The following is a 16,806-nucleotide window of genomic DNA, read 5'->3' as shown; positions in this document are numbered from 1 at the left end:
TCCCCTCCTCCACAGAGCCTGTGGTATTTAGCATGCATCTGTTGCTTTGTATGTGTTCTTGCAAAATGAATCTTTTTGGTTTGACTGTGTTTAATTCCTATAAACTATACTAGGTTATTCACTGCCTTTGCTTCCTCACATTTTTCCTCTAAGCACAGCATTTCAAAGACATCTTCTTGTTGCCACCTGTGACTCTGTTGCTTTCAGTTGATTGCTTTGTGATCAAGATGTGCATCCACCATATTTTACTTGTTCACACCCTCAGCACAGGGAGGCTGGAGGGATGGGGACGTGAGCATCCTGTCCCATCAGGCCCTTGTTGTGGCATGTGGGATCTTTAGCTGTTGCAGCATGTGGGGTCTAGTTCCCTGAGCAGGGGTCGAACCTGTACCCCTTGTGTTGGGAGCATGGAGTCTCAGCCACTGGACCACCAAGAAAGTCACTATCATCTTTTTTTTTAAGTTATGTATTTATTTATGGCTGGGCTGGGCCTTCACTGTTTCCTGCAGTCTTTCTCTAGTTGCAGTGAGCGGGGGCTTCTTTCTAATTGTGGTATGTGGGCTTCTCACTATAGTGGCTTCTCTTGTTGCAGAGAATGGGCTTTAGGGCGCTTGTGGTCAATAATTGTGGCACATGGGCTTAGCTGCCCCGTGGCATGTGGAATCTTCCCAGACCTGAGATCGAACCTGTGTTGCCTGCATTGGCAGGTGGATTCTTAACCATTGGACCACCAGGGAAGTCCTATTTTTATCATCTTTTGATGCCCTTTCCTCCCCAGCATGAATAAGGCACTCAGTCCACGTTTTATCAAATGAATGGAGCTGGCATTTTTGAAGCGAAAGATTGAAAGAAATGTTTGAATTCAAAGAAAATTATAACAGAAGATAGAAAGAGGATATATAGAAGGAACAGAAGTGATACATGTGTATGAGGCAATATGTTACATGTTGTATCCTGGCATTCACCTAAAGACTGAACTCTACAGAGGGAGAAGGAAATGATGCATATAGATGCTGGATAACTGACATCACACTGGGTTCCAAAAGATGGGTCAGGAATTCAAGGCTGAAGAATGTCCAGGTCACCGTTTAAAGACCCTTGTGTCGGGTCACATGAGCCAGTGGCGGTTTTGGAAACAGATTCTCTCCTGCTTCACGTAGGCTGCCTCTTACAGCGCATGTGGAATGACAGAGAGGTGTCAGCCATGTGTTTCCTATAGTCTTCATTAAACTTGGTCTGAGCATCAGTGAACTGATTTTTCCAACCTCTGATGACTCCTGGCAAGAGTGGTAGACAGCACATTCAGAGACATTCTCACAAACTTGAACCACTTTGCATGTAGGTAAGCCTATTTCTCTCAGTACTTAAGATTCTGATGCAGACGCTGGCCGGTGGTCCTCCTGATGCTGAGAGAGACTCGAGGTTACAGGTGTGACTAGTACAAGTGAGGCGCCTGTGAATAGCCCTGTCCCGAGACACTCAGGCGAGGAGTAAACCAGGCCTGGTTGCCCAATGCTCCGTGTTGTGCCCTGCAGCCCTCTGACCCACCTGGCCCACCTGAACCCCGAGTTCACCTAACTTTCCACTTATGGTCACTGCACCTGAGTTCTCATCTTCTCCTCAGAGATCAATGGAGGGCTACAACCTCAAACATCTTCTGTCCTCTGACTGTATCTCAGAGGCCATGTTCAGGCCCTGTGCCTAGTTGAACACAACCAAGGATCCCCCTTCCCAACTTGAATTGTCACTGTATTAACATGTAGTTGAAACAAAGCAACAGAATCTGCAGGAATGGTAGAGTTGGTCAGCTCTATTTCATGCTTATGCAGTGGAGTATTCAAAAATTTAAAGCTTTAAGAATGAAAACTGGCCGGAGATTCCATATAGAGCTATTCTTTTCTGATTTCTCTGTGTCATCTGCTTCATGAAGACTTTGAGCTCTGTGTAGTATTATTTTCATGTGAAATGTAGATCTGCTTAATTTTCTAAGGGTAATAAATTATACGGTTCTGTAATTTATCAGTTGGCTTACAAGAAAATTAGATGACTGAGTGACATCAGCAAAAAATGGTGGAGTAGGAGATGGGTGGAGAAGGTGATGGCACCCCGCTCCAGCACTCTTGCCTGGAAAATCCCGTGGACGGAGGAGCCTGGAAGGCTACAGTCCATGGGGTTGCAAAGAGTCAGATATGACTGAGTGACTTCACTTTCACTTTTCACTTTCATGCATTGGAGAAGGCAATGGCAACCCACTCCAGTGTTTTTGCCTGGAGAATCCCAGGGACGGGGGAGCCTCATGGGCTGCCTCCTATGGGGTCGCACAGAGTCGGACACGATTGAAGTGACTTAGCGGCAGCAGCAGCAACAGGAGGAGATGAGTGTGTGAGTGTGTGTATGTGTGTATGTTAGTTGCTCAGTCGTGTCTGACCTTTTGTGACTCCATGGACTGTAGCCTGCTAGGCTCCTCTGTCTATGGGATTTCCCAGGCAAGAATACTGGAGTAGTTGTCATTTCCTTTTCCGGGGGATCTTCCCAACCCAGGGATCAAACCTGGCTCTCCTGCATTGCAGGTGGATTCTTTACCATCTGAAGCAACAGGGAAATCTGGAGTAGGAGATATAAGCCTTCATCTCGCACAAAGAACAATCAGCCATCTGTGAGGAGAAATAGCCCTGGGAAGGCTTCAGAGTCTAATTAAGAACCTAAAGCTGCACTGCTGCTGCTGCTAAGTCACTTCAGTCGTGTCCGACTCTGTGCGACCCCATAGACGGCAGGCCACCGGGCTCCCCTGTCCTTGGGATTCTCCAGGCAAGAACACTGGAGTGGGTTGCCATTTCCTTCTCCAATGCATGAAAGTGAAGAGTGAAAGGGAAGTCGCTCAGTCGTGTCCGACCCTCAGCGACCCTATGGACTGTAGCCTTCCAGGCTCCTCCGTCCATGGGATTTTCCAGGCAGGAGTACTGGAATGGGGTGCCATCGCCTGTGGAGCCCAAATGAGGATAAGCACAGAGAGGATCACATGCTTGTGCAAGGGAATATTTTTCAGGCTTAGTGAAGATGGAAATCCTGACGTGTGTGACAACACAGGTGAGATTGGAGGACATTATGCTCAGTGCAACAGCCCGGATATAGAAATATAAATGCTGCACAATCTCACTTATATGTGGAATCTAAGAAAATTGAACTCATAGTAACAGTCGAGTGCTGTTATTGGGGGTGCGGGAACAAGGGAGATGTGACCAAAGGTGCAGACTTTATGTGATGAATAAATTCTGGAGACTTACTGGACAACATGGCGATTGTAAGCAGTAATTTATTGTATACTTGAAATCTGCTAAGAAAGTGGAGCTCAGTTGTTTTCACTCCCCCACCAAATACGGTAACTATGATGGGTGTGTTGTGTTATCAGCTTGGTTGTGGTGATTGTTTCTCAGTGTGTACACACGTCAAAACATCATGCTGCGTACCTTATACTCACTTTTTACTTGTCAATCATCCCTAAATGAAGCTGGGGAAAAAATCTCCACACCTGAAAAAACAGACCTTCCAACATGTACAGTATTTTGCTCTGCCTATAAATACATGTGTCTCTGGACAAAGAGACAACACCTTTTTCCCAATAGAAAAAAGAACCAGGTTCATTAATGATCAAATTAGAAAATGTCTTCTCTGAGCCTTAAGTTTTTGCTTATTTTATTAAACAACATGTACTAGGAATTTTTTTTTCCATTTTCCTGAAATAATTATAACTTCATGAAGTCTGTTAAGGATGCAGCAATGTGGTCGCCTAGGATGGGCTCTGGGCTGGGGGCCGGAGGCCCTGGCTCTGGCCAGACTCCGAGACCCACTGTGCCTCCGCAGTCATTCCTGGGTAAGTGATCTAACTAGAAGACCACCCTTCTAAGTCTGAAGGCCGATGACCTTTGCACCGTCCTCCAAAATGTACCGGGAGGAGCGAGAGCTCCCTGGAGACTAGAGGCTTCACTTGAGAAAGAGTTTGGGTCAAATACGTGTTTGAAGCTCTGAGTTAAACAGAACTAAACAAGTTCCTTCTCAGAAACTTATCTATACTCAGGTGCTTCAAAGTGATGGGCTTCCCAGGCGGCACAGTGGTAAAGAGTCCACCTGCCAATGCAGGAGATGCTGAAGACACGGGTTCAATCCCTGGATCTGGAAGATCCCCTAGAGGAGGAAATGACAACCCACTCCAGTACTCTTGCCTGGAAAATCCCAAGACAGAGGAGCCTTGCGGGCTACAGTCCATGGGGCTGCAAGAATTGGATATGACACAGTAGGCACCATGCATGGATTCCCACTCCTCTCTGAGGGCGAGGCATGGGCTGTCTCAGAAAAAGACTGAGGAACTCACTTCAGAAGACACTGTTGCCATGACTCCTGAGCCTGAAGGGTAGAAAACCACTGTGGATCAGAAAAGTTGTCTGCTGTCAGGGGGCAGACGGGGCAGGTAAACATCACCTTTTCTCATGAATGGAGACAGTTGGTGATTCATTTTGGCATCATTTCTGTGGTTGGTCATGGGGCTATTTTTCATGATGACAAACGAAGTGTTATAGACAATTTTGTCTAAAACTTCTTCTTTCAAGTTTGTCCCCAGGAATTCCATCACTTTCCTAATTTCACATTTTGGGTCCTGTGGGGGAGAGTGGAAGAGAGGTGGTTGATATATTTTTTTTCATTCAAGGAAAAAATGCAAGCATGGTCAAACCTTAGAGAACTCAGCCCGGGATCTTAAATGTTTAAAAACCATTAAATGGAGTGTTTTAAAACCTGTTAGTTTATGTTTAAAAGTAATTCTAATAATTTATGCTTATTAATATATGGAGATTTGTGCATGTCAAATCACTAAACATGGCCATTGAAAGTGCAGTTATAGAGACTTCCCTGGCAGTCCAGTGGCTAACAGTCCATGTTCCCAACGCAGGGGGCCGAGGTTTGATCCCTAGTCAAGGAACTAGATCCCACGTGCTGCAAGTAAGAGCTGGCATGGCCCTGGGAAATGTCTCATCTGAGAAACTACTCACCCAGGAGCAGATAAGATGCTCTTTGGGAGGAGAGGGGTGTCTCTCAAAATAGACATGCTGCTTTTCCTCTGAGCACGTGTGGAGCCATGTGCCTGATGACTGGACTCTGGGCCTGATGAGGACACTTGTTTGTAGAGGGGCCTTGAGAGAGACCCAGACCCTCTGGGGAAGAGGCTGCAGGTGGGGGTAGAAGTCACCCTGTAAGGGGGTCTCTGGGTCCCTGCAGGGCTCCCCTCCTCCCTGGCCACCCTGGCTGGGGTCACATGTCTGTCCCAACCCTGCTGGCCAGTCTCTTTGGCCCTCAGTCAGGCACAGGGCAGGGGGCTGGGTGGCAGAGGCTATGCTGACACCTGAGAAAGCTGAGAGTGAGGGTGAGTGGAAAGAGCGGTTGGACACCCAACCAAGTAGGAAGATGGAAAGGAGCAGGGGGAGGAGGGGAGACTGGGCATAACCACCCGCAGCCAGGGCAACACTGCTCATAGGTTTATTTTACCTATAAACGTACGAAGCAGGCTTTGAACTAGGATCACACGTGCGAGAGATGCTACTAATGGGAACCTTGTATTTAAAATGATAAAGCTTTAATATCATAAAAAAGCAAACCAAAATGGCTCTATTCTTCCTCACTGCTGCTGCTGCTAAGTCGCTTCAGTCGTGTCCGACTCTGTGCGACCCCATAGATGGCAGCCCACAGGCTCCCCCATCCCTGGGATTCTCCAGGCAAGAACGCTGGGGTGGGTTGCCATTTCCTTCTCCAATGCATGAAAGTGAAAAGTGAAAGTGAAGTCGCTCAGTCGTGTCTGACTCTTAGCGACCCCATGGACTGCAGCCCACCAGGCTCCTCCGTCCATGGGATTTTCCAGGCAAGAGTACTGGAGTGGGGTGCCATCACCTTCTCTGATTCTTCCTCACTAGTTCTTTCCAATTGAGATCCTAATTCTTTCCCTAGGAAATCAGAGCAGGTAACAGGGAGGTAGTGATCCTGGAAGGAGGATCCTGGAGAGACAGAGAGGGATCTTCTGGCTGAAACAGGAGCTTGCGTTGGGAACATGGCAGCCGCAGGCGAGGTCATGGAGAAGGGGGGCTGGCCTGCAAAATGCTTTGTACGGACAAAAATACATCTCACTTTTCTTAATGTCTCTCCTGGGTCTGTAACTTGGAGAAAAATGCCATGAAGCCAAGATGCAAGGACATTTCTTACTTGCAAAATTTTTTCATAGAAAAGGTAGACAGTGGGGTGGCTATCCTTTTTCCTCCACCAGCCCTTCACATGGTTGTACCAGGACCCTCAGACCACTGAAAGGAAAACACGAGTTTGGGCTGTGAGGAGGTGGGAGGGGAAGGCGAACTGAGTCCTCAGAACACAGACAGAGCCGCGGGCGGTGCTGCTCTGGAACAACTCCTCTGTTGTGCATTTTCTGCAGTACTTTCTTTCAGAAGCTGGTGCAATTAGACCCTCAGGCTCTGGAACCTGCTGGGTTTGGATCCCAGCTCTGACCCAGCTGTGTGACCTGGGCTAGTTACTTAACCTCTCTGAGTCTTGCTTTTAAGAAAAAAAAAAAAAAGCTTTATCCCTGAAAGAGGGTTCTTAACAGTGCCTACATCATAAGGCAATGTTGGGGTAGGTCAATTTAATCTGGGTTTCCCGGGTGATGCTAGTGGTAAAGAGCCTACCTGTCAATGCAGGTTGATGTAGGAGACAAGGGTTCAATCCCTGGATTGGGAAGATCTCCTGGAGGAGGGCAGGGCAACCCACTCCAGTATTTTCGCTTGGGAAATCCCACGGACAGAGGGGCCTGGCAGGTTACAGTCCAAGGGGTCACACAGAGTTGGACACGACTGAAGCGACTTAGTACACACAGCTTATTCCACAAGCCTGCTTCGTCCTTAGCTCTGCTCCAGGTACTAGGAGAGAGCAGTGGACACAGCAGGCAGAGGACCTGCTCTAGGCGTGCATCTCAGAGTGGACATAGGAGAGCGGGGTGCGGGCATGCAGCATGGTGACTCACAGAGAAAATAAACAGGGAGGAGAGGCAGGAGGTCGATGCTGGGTGAGACCCAGAAGAAGGAGGAGAGTGCTCCTGGCCTCAGGGACCAGCAGCGAGCAGGCAGGGGTAGGGAGCAGGGCAGTCCAGGTGCAGCGAGATGGCTGCTGGGGCGTGGACAGAGTGAAGGGCCCGAGGACAGGGAGGGAACATGGTCAGGACCCTGAGCCTGGGCTGTGAGGTTCCAGGGGGGCTCTTGTTTTCACTCTGAGTGGGCTGGGTGGGACTGGGGGCTTCGAGGAGAGGAGTGAGGTGGTCTGACTTCCCTGTTAACAGAATCCCCCCCTTTCTGTGTTGAGAAGAGCTTTGTGTTGCTGAGGGCAGCCACTGAGACACTGGGCTATTCACTGATCAGGGAAGACGTGACAGAAGCGGGAATGGAGAGGGAAAGTGAGGGTCCTGGGGGTCTTCTGAAGGTGAGGTTGGCAGGTCCGTGACTGGGCTGATCGGGAGTGTGAGGAAGGACAGGCTCAGGACAGGCTCAGGGGGTGAGGCCAGAGCCTGCTGCAAGACATGGGGGCAGCAGTGGGGCAGGTTTGGGAGGAGAGAGGGGAGCTCAGGTTTGGACACGTGGACTCCGAGGTGTGAGCCCAGTGGCTGCATCTGTGCCCCAGAACAGGGGTGAGTTGTGGGGGTGGGATATCCTGGGGCCCGTGAGGAGAGTGCTCCAGGAAAAGAGTGGCAGCTGTGGGCGGGGACAACAGGGACCATGGATTGGGCAACACATGGAGGGCATGTGGCCATGTGCCAGGGGGAATGGAAGTGAGGAGACACCCAGGGGTCAGCCTGATGAGGCATCTGCAGCCAATAGATGGAAGGGACAGGCACATGGTGTGGGGGTCCACAAAGTGGTTTCTAGTTCTGTGTTTAAGGAGAAACAAAGGCATGAATCGATGAGCTAACGCATCTGAAAGTTGTTCTGGTTCTGTCAAGGGACCAATGAGACTGTAAGTACTCAATCAGTAAGTTCAGTTCAGTTGCTCAGTCGTGTCCGACTCTTTGCGACCCTATGAATCGCAGCACGCCAGGCCTCCCTGTCCATCACCAACTCCCGGAGTTCACTCAGACTCACATCCATCGAGTCAGTGATGCCATCCAGCCATCTCATCCTCTGTCGTCCCCTTCTCCTGCCCCCAATCCCTCCCAGCATCAGAGTCTTTTCCAATGAGTCAACTCTTTGCATGAGGTGGCCAAAGGACTGGACTTTCAGCTTTAGCATCATTCCTTCCAAAGAACACCCAGGACTGATCTCCTTCAGAATGGACTGGTTGGATCTCCTTGCAGTCCAAGGGACTCTCAAGAGTCTTCTCCAACACCACAGTTCAAAAGCATCAATTCTTCGGCACTCAGCTTTCTTCACAGTCCAACTCTCACATCCATACATGACCACTGGAAAAACCATGGCCTTGACTAGACAGACCTTTGTTGGCAAAGTAATGTCTCTGCTTTCGGAGGTTTATCCAAAAATGAAAGCAGACATTCATCTTCCCCTTGCTTCCATAATCTCATCCCTTCTGTCAAAATCTGCCTCTACCAGGCTCTGTTTAGAGCTTGAGTTTTAGGAAGAAAGCCTGAACCAGTCTCTTTGATGGGAGTGTGACTAACTAAGAACATGGTGCCCCTCCCACCCCTGGGGGATTCTCTAAAGACTGAACAGGTTAATGCATGTGGAACATTTCCCGTAGGCCTAGAGGTGGAACCTGCTCTGAATAGAGCTGGCCTTCTGTGATGCTGTGTTGGCCTCATCCTGTGGAGATGTCCCTGGAAGCAGAGCCACTCACCATGGGTGGCCAGCACCATGCTGCACTTCTTAGAGGCATCGCTTGTATTCCTCCCCCCCAGACAATCAGAGCTCCTTCTGTGGGTGAATTTTATTTCCCACAGACAGACAATTTTATAGGGACCCTTATCCTCTGCAGACACGAATGGAGTCTGACTTACCTTTGCCAAACAGGAAGCTTTCAAAGTACTCTTCCCAGGTCCCCGGGTTGGGGAGTCTTTTGTTCATCCTTTGAAAATGTGAGTAGGACACCATGGTGTCCTTGGCATTCCTCGACACATAGATTATCTGGAGTGATGAGAAGAAATGAAGAAACAGTGTAAATAACAGAAGAGTAGGGGGCACTCAGCATGCATCTGTGTTCACAGCTACCAGATCCTCAAAGCCATGGACACACCTGCTCTCTTCCGCCCATCATCCAGCCGCCCACATAATCTTGTTGTTGGTCAGTCGCTCAGTCATGTCTGACTCTGTGACCCCATGGACTGTAGCCCGACAGGCTCCTCTGTCCATGGAACTCTCCAGGCAAGAGTACTGGAGTGGGTGGCCATGCCCTTCTACAGGGGAATCTTCCCAACCCAGGGATCGAACCCTTACCTCCTGCATCTCCTGCATTGCAGGTGGATTCTTTACCCACTGAGCCACCTGGGAAGCCCTCCCATCAGTTGGCCAAAGTATAATCTCGTAAATGTGCAAATCTGATTGGACTGCTGTCTGTACAAATCGTTTCCATGTCTGTGTGTTGTTGTTGCGACTAAGTTTAACCGTCTCACCAGGTGTGCGGGGCCCTGTTTGCAGGCCTCCCTTCTCCCCATGGCCACGCCTGCCCTTTTCCTGTGGGAACACCTGTTTCCAGGTGCCTCTCACCCCTCTGGCCTTCCTTGCTCAGCATGTCCTGCCCCATTCAGCTCTCCCTCCTTTGAATGAGGTGGTCTTAACTGATGAACCTCAAGAGGACAGGCCTCTTGAAATAGTATGAGGATTTGGTATGGATGTGCCCTTTGTCAGGAGCAGAGACACAACTTCCTTCATGTTGTCACCAGGGCTTGGGAGTCACTACATGTTTAAAACCCTTGATTAACTGTTGGTTTACTTAGAGTTTGCCTGGGGCCTACATTTATTCTCGCTTTGTGGACTTCTTTGTTTTTGTTTTTTTCCCATCTTCCTCTACTGCCATAAACTTTACTGGTCTGTGATTCAAAGAGTTGTCCCTGATCCAGGCCCCTCTTCTGAGTCAGAGAGTTGTATGTCTCCACCAGAATGTCCTGCAGGCATTTCAGGTTCAAAGGCTCAAAATACAATGTCTTCACCCAGACTCAGTCTTCCTCTTTCTGTTTATGCAGGGGTCCCCAACCTCCAATCTAATGCCTAATGAGCTGAAGTGGAGCTGATTCAAAAATAATAGAAATAGGACTTCCCTGGTGGTCCAGTGGTTAAGAATCTGCCTGCTAGTGCAGGGGACATGGGTTTGATCCTTGGTCCCAGAAGATCCCACATGCCAAAGTGCATCTAAGCCCGTGTGCTATAACAACTGAAGCCCATGCTCTCTAGAGCCCATGCTGGGCAGTGAGAGATCACTGAAGTGAGAAGCCCACACACCACAGTGAAGAGTAGCCCCTGCTCCTTGCAATTAGAGAAAGTCAGCGAACAACAGTGAAAACCCAGGACAGCCAAAAATAAACTTTTAAAAATTTCAAAAATTCTTATTAAAAAATATAGAAATAAAATACACAATAAATGGAATGTGCTTGAATTGTCCTGAAACCACAACCCCCACCACTTCCATGGAAAAATTGTCTTTCACAAAATTGGTCCCTGGTGCTGAAAAGGCTGGGGATTGCTGGTTTACTGCATGGCCACCAACCCCATTAAAACCACAGCCATGCTGGATGATTCTTCCTGCACCTCTTTCAGAGCTCGCCCTGAGCAGCTCCCAAGGTTCTGTCCCTTCTGTCCGCCTGGAAGTTGCCTCCTCTCTGCCCGAAACTGGTCCTATCACCTCCTCCTCCCTGATGCCCAGCTTTCATTCTTGCCCAGCTGGGTCACCCCACGCTGCCGTGACCCCAGGAGAGCTTTCCAAAGTGAAACGGCATCATTTCGTTTGTTTAAATTCTTCAGTGGACCAAGGAGCCCGTAGAATAAAGTCCATGTGTGAGCCTGGGAGCGAGCCTGGTTCCTGCCTGCCTCTCAGGCCACATTTCTGATCTTGCAGGAATTTAGTGCCAGAGCCCCGGTTTCTGCTTCTCTGGTGAAAACGACACTCTTTCTCTCCATCACTCAGTGAATTCCTGTTTGCTCCCCATGGCCAGCCCCTCTGTCACCCTTGTCACCCTCCTTGTGAAGGAGCTCTGAGCACCCACCCTTTTGCTCCAGGAACACTTAATCTGCTTCCTCCAGGCTGGTGGTGTAATTATTGTTTATTTTTTTACCATCACCCCTGGCCCAGGCCTGGCTCTGTCTGCACTAACAGTGTATCGACAGTGTCTTCAGTCTTTTTCCCTTTCCCTGGACTCCAAATCCTTGTGGGAAAGTCTTGGGTGGAGGGGTGGAGGCACTGAGGGCCTGGAGAGCCAGGGGATGTGAGATGGGGATCCTGACCAGACCATCAGAGGGCCCAGAACCCTCCCTGCCATCCCCCCAGGAAAGGGAAGACCGGGGCTCAGCTTGGTGGTGCTGGCCCATCTGAGACTCTCCCTGCAGGCTGGCATGCCTGGAGACCACGTGGGCATCAGTGGTCTCTTGGACTCTGAGATTTGAAACAAGTCCTTTGTGACCAACTCAGGATGTTTGTGAAAATCATCTGCATCCCATAGGCCTCCACATGGAAAATAGTCTTGATGTTTGCAAAGTTATGACACAACCATCTGCTTTTTAATCAGGTCTCAGAAGGACTAGAACTTGCAGGCACCCTTTGGTGCTTTAAAGAGGTAGTTTAGCTACAAGAGAAATGGGATCAGAGGGTGGTATCTACCCTTCCTTCCTCATGGCCTTCTGCTCCGTCAGTGGCCACCACCTACGGCCACGGGCAGGCCAGCCGTGCAGACGCTCAGGCAGAATTCTGTGGCTGTGGGAGGCTTGCGGTGGGTGACGTGGGTGGTGGGACCATCAGGGTCGTGGGGTCAGGAGGACCTGGGTTCACACCCATCTCAGTCCCCTTCCCCTATGGGTGTCATCGGGCAGCTCATGTAACATCTCCACCCACAGCATCACTGAGGGGCTTGGGGTGCCATGCTGTCCCGCCTCCTGGCAGGGGTGGGTGTGCACCCTCTAGCCCAGGGAAGATGGTCTCTGCCCCCACCTGCTTTGGTGTTCCCGCAGACCTGCACGGGGGTGACGCAGTAGGATACGCCCCATGTTCTCACGTGCTCTCTGCCCTGACTTCACCTCCTACAAGGACAGAGGCAGCAGCTGCACCGGAAGGTGCGTCTTCAGAATCCTCAGGGAAGACATTGCCTTTGCCTAGTGGACTCCTGAAAGAGTTTTATTTTTAGGAATTGATTCTGTCAATTTTCTTCACTCATGGCTTCTGGGTTTTAAGTCATGGTCAGCCCTTTTTCATGCCTGGGTGTTGGAAACCACTCCTATTCTCTGTTGGCACTCAGCCCCCATGGTTCACTGTGGGTAAGAGTCTGACATGGGGCCTTCCCTGGGCTCTCACTTACTGTTGAGGACCACCCCCCGTCCTTGCCCCGGCTCCTTTTCTCATCCCATCAGCCTTCAGTAATTACAGTAGAACCACCTGACACCAAACCATTGCGTGCAGAGGAGGCCTCCTTATCGCGAGGTAGGACGGGATGACCTACGACAGGCCTACATTGTTTTCAAATCACCCCACTAATACAATGACAGTGAAGTTATTGAAGAGGCCACAGACATGTCGCAGGAGGCCCTAAGATCAGACCTGAATTACTTAGTGTAACCTAAAGCACTCTCAAAATCTATCCCCGCTTATTATTTTGTATTTAATCATACATTTTTAATTACTTAAAAAAATATCTATTTGGCTGTGTTGGGTCTTAGTCGTGGCACTCAGGATCTTTAGTTGTGGCATGTGGGATCTAGTTTCCTTACCAGGGATTGAACCCGAGCCCTCTGCACTGGGAGGGCCACTGGACCACCAGGGAAGTCTCTGTCCCCAGTAATTTTTAACCCTCATTTCTGCCCCTGTCTCCCTCAAGCGCCCTGGTGTGACTGAGTATTTTAGAAAAAAAGCCCAAGTTAGGCTGGGTCAAAAAAGAAAAAAGAAAGACAAGATAGGATGATTAATTTGTTAATCCATTTTTCGGAGGTGAGTCCCTGGTGCTCGTAACTTGGCAACACTTCATTTAACAGGGAAGTTGTGCCCCTCTGTTGGGCGTCCCAGCTGGCTCAGTGATAAGGAATCCGCCTGCAATTCAGGAGACACAAGCAGACCAGGGTTTGATCCCTGGGTCTGGAAGATCCCCTGGAGGAAGGCATGGCAACCCACTCCAGTATTCTTGCCTGGAGAACCCCATGGACAGAGGAGCCTGGTGGGCTGCAGTCCACGGGGTCGCAAGGAGTCAGACGTGACTGAAACGACTGAGTACACGCTTCATATACCATACTCACTACGTTGAATTGAGCCTGGAGGGGCCCCCCAGCTTCAGAGCATCTGAACCACAGTTGTCTGAGGATTTGCTGGGACTGAATGGATGCTCGAGCCCTCCCTCCTTTCCTGCCTCCTAGCACTGGCTGTTAAACCTCCCATATCTTCATATCTGACTAAGTCTGCCTCCTGAGGGAGCAGGTCTGTGATGTGGACAGAAAGGAGATGGTTTCGGAGTGAGGCTGAGGACTTAGGGTGACGAGTGGCCTTAGTTGGGGTTTGGGTCTTTACAGCAGTGAACTTAAAATGAGGTCATTATGGTGGTCCCTGATCCAGTGTGCCTGGTGTCCTCATAAAAAGGGGACATTTGGAGACAGGCATGCATGCGGGAAGAACAACCCAGGTGACCATGAAGATGGCCCTCCATCCATAAGCTGAGGAGGGGGCGTGGGCAGAGCCTTCCCACAGTCCCTGGGGGAACCAGCTCTGGTGACGCTTGATCTCTGAGCTTTGATCCCTCAGACCATGGGGTACACTTTTCTAAGTCCCTTGGGTTATGGTCTTGGTCACAGTGGCTGAAGCAGATGAAACAGTCACAGTAGCTCCAGGCTCTTCCAGGAGATGTCCCTCCTTCTAAGTTAGGCCCCACCACTTGCTCCCATCAAGCCCCCAGCTTCCTCCAGGGCCCTAATCACGTGCTGTAATCAAGGACCTGAGTGAAGGTCTGTCCAGGGGCCCACATCCTACTTCAGACTGGACCCCAAGTGCCAGCAGGATAGAGACCACAGGGCACTGTGGCAGCATGCCCGGGGGTTGTCCCTGGTGTTTAGAAGAGCCTTGATAAAGCAAAAAAGATTAGCATGAATGCTCTGAGCTGAAGACTCTGCTTTTACTAGTTGTGTATTTTTTTTCTTAAAATTTTTTTTAAAATTATGAAATATGATAATACACATTTATAGGAGACTTAGAAAATACAGAACAAAGTTACATAGAATTACACTATATATTACGATTGTTTAAGTAGATAGGGCTTCCCTGGTAGCTCAGTTGGTAAAAATCTCCCTGCAATGCAGGCGACCTGGGTTTGATCTCTGGGTTGGGAAGATCCCCTGGAGAAGGGAAAGACGACCTACTCCAGTATTCTGGCCTGAAGAATTCCATGGACTATGTAGTCCATGGGGTTGCAAAGAGTCAGACATGACTAAGCAAATTTCACTCAAGTAGATAAGTTTTTAGCTGGGGTTTCAATATCAGAAATATCACTCTCAGAAATTAATACAATGAATGTACAGAGAAGTAGAAGAATGTAGTAGAAAAGCATTATGAACCAATGAGACCTAATTAAGATTTATACAGTTTTCACACAAGAGTAGGATACAAATTCCAGTTCCCATAGACTATAAACTAGAAGACACTGAAACACATTCAGAGACCTAAGACTAGGTGCAGAAATTTCATGGTCTAAAAGTATTGAAATCATATAGAGTCTGTTCCCTTATTACTGTGGAATTATGTTAGAGATCAATATCAAAAGGTATTTGAAATTAATCCACATATTTTCAAGTGAAGTGTGACATTTATAAGAGAGATATTTGACTAATTACATATTTTTGATAAATCAATGGCTCTAGCTCTTTAAAATCTTTAGCATTTCATAGACAAATGTCAGATCCTCTGCCTCCTGTCTGGTTTGCAGACAAGGGCCTCCCCCGACCCCACCACCACCACTGGCCTCTGCATTGTCCACTCAGAGTAGCACCTGCCCATGCCTGCTCCCCCTTGTCCACGGCGTATCTACTTTGGGGTAGGATTCAATGACCAGGTCATTGGGCCTGGCTGGGAGGCCCATGCTTCATCCCAGATCCTGCATGTGTCCTTCTGTAGGATAATCCCCTCGATCTGGATAGCCTCCCCTGGGGGAAGCTGGGACCATGTCGCATCCCCCATCTTTCCCACCATGTCCGTCTCCATTCCCTCTGTCTGGATTTGTGCATCAGCAGCAGGCTGTGAATAGTGAGTAAAGGCAGCACCTACATGGGTATTATATCCTTGGTGCCCTGGCACAGGCCCCACTCACCCAAGGGCTTGTGTATCAGGCAAATAGGAGAGAACATTTGCTTGGCTCAGTACCACCCTGTGAAATAGGATCAGAATCCTGAACCCTGTGCCAGACCAGGCTTTCCTTGCAGTGAGCCTCCGTGGGCCCACCTGGACACTGTCAGGAGGGAGGAAGGACCCTGGGGGCAGCATGTCAGGGGGCCGCCTGTGTCCATCCCCCCGAGTTGTTTCCTGGACCCGTGGATGCCCATGGCGGTGGAGAGGCCAGGGATGCCACGGAAGGAACGTCTGGAGCAGTTGTCCAGGCACCTGGAGGCATGACCCTGTGTCCTGGGGATGCGGAGAAACTGCCTCCCAGGCTGAGTGGAGACAGACGTCAGGTCACCAGCTGGACAGAGGGATTCTGTCCTGGCTTCTGAGGCCAGATGAATTCTCCAGGCTCTGGTCTTGTCTGTGAATATGACAGACTGTCATATCTGAGGACTAGCACCAGATAGACTTCTAAAATTAATTTTTATTGTAGTATATGTGTGTATGTGTGTGTCCTCAGTTGTGTCCGACTCTTTGCAACCTCATGGACTGTCACGCACTAGGCGCCTCTGTCAGCGGAGTATAGTTGCTTTAAAATGTTGTGCTAGTTTCTGTCATACAGCAAAGAGAATCAGCTCTGCACGTATGCATATATCCCCTCTTGTTTGGGTTTCTTTCCCATTTAGGTCACTACAGAACATTGACTTCCTTGTGCTCTACAGTAGGTTCTCATTAGTTGTCTATTTTAGACACAGTATCAATAGCGTATATATGTCAATCCCAATCTCCCAATTCATCCCGTTCCCACCTTTCCCCCTTGGTGTCCATGTGTTTATTCTCTCTATCTGTGTCTCTATTTCCCTTTTGCATGTAAGTTCATCTATACCATTTTTCTAGATTCCACATGTATTCATTAATATATGATATTTGTTTTTCTCTGACTTTACTCTGAATGACAGTCACTAGGTCCAATCATGTCTCTACAAATGGCACTATTTCATCCCTTTTTGTGACTGAGTAATATTCCTCTGTATATTCCTCTCCGCCTCTTCTTTGTCTATCCCTCTGTTGATGGACATTTAGGCTGCTTCCACGTCCTGGCTATTGTAAATAGTGCTGCAATGAACATGGCTTTTGAATTACGATTTTCATGCATCCTTTTGAATTATGGTTTTCTCTGGGTATATGCCCAGGAGTGGGATTGCTGGGTCATATGATATTTCTATTTTTAGGTTTTTTTTTTTAAGATATATCCATACTGTTTTCCATAGTGGCTGTATCAAT

General features: G+C 48.9%; 1 pseudogene; it reads right to left on the bottom strand.

The window, feature by feature from the left end:
• Window positions 1-1,152: 1,152 nt before the first annotated feature.
• LOC138436260 (sulfotransferase 1C4-like) lies at window positions 1,153-9,282 on the bottom strand (annotated as a pseudogene).
• Window positions 9,283-16,806: the final 7,524 nt, after the last annotated feature.

This window comes from Ovis canadensis, chromosome 3, assembly GCF_042477335.2.
Source record: "Ovis canadensis isolate MfBH-ARS-UI-01 breed Bighorn chromosome 3, ARS-UI_OviCan_v2, whole genome shotgun sequence".
Lineage (NCBI taxonomy): Eukaryota > Metazoa > Chordata > Mammalia > Artiodactyla > Bovidae > Ovis > Ovis canadensis.
Note: the sequence above shows the minus strand (reverse complement) of the source record. Positions and strands in the feature narration are given on the sequence as shown.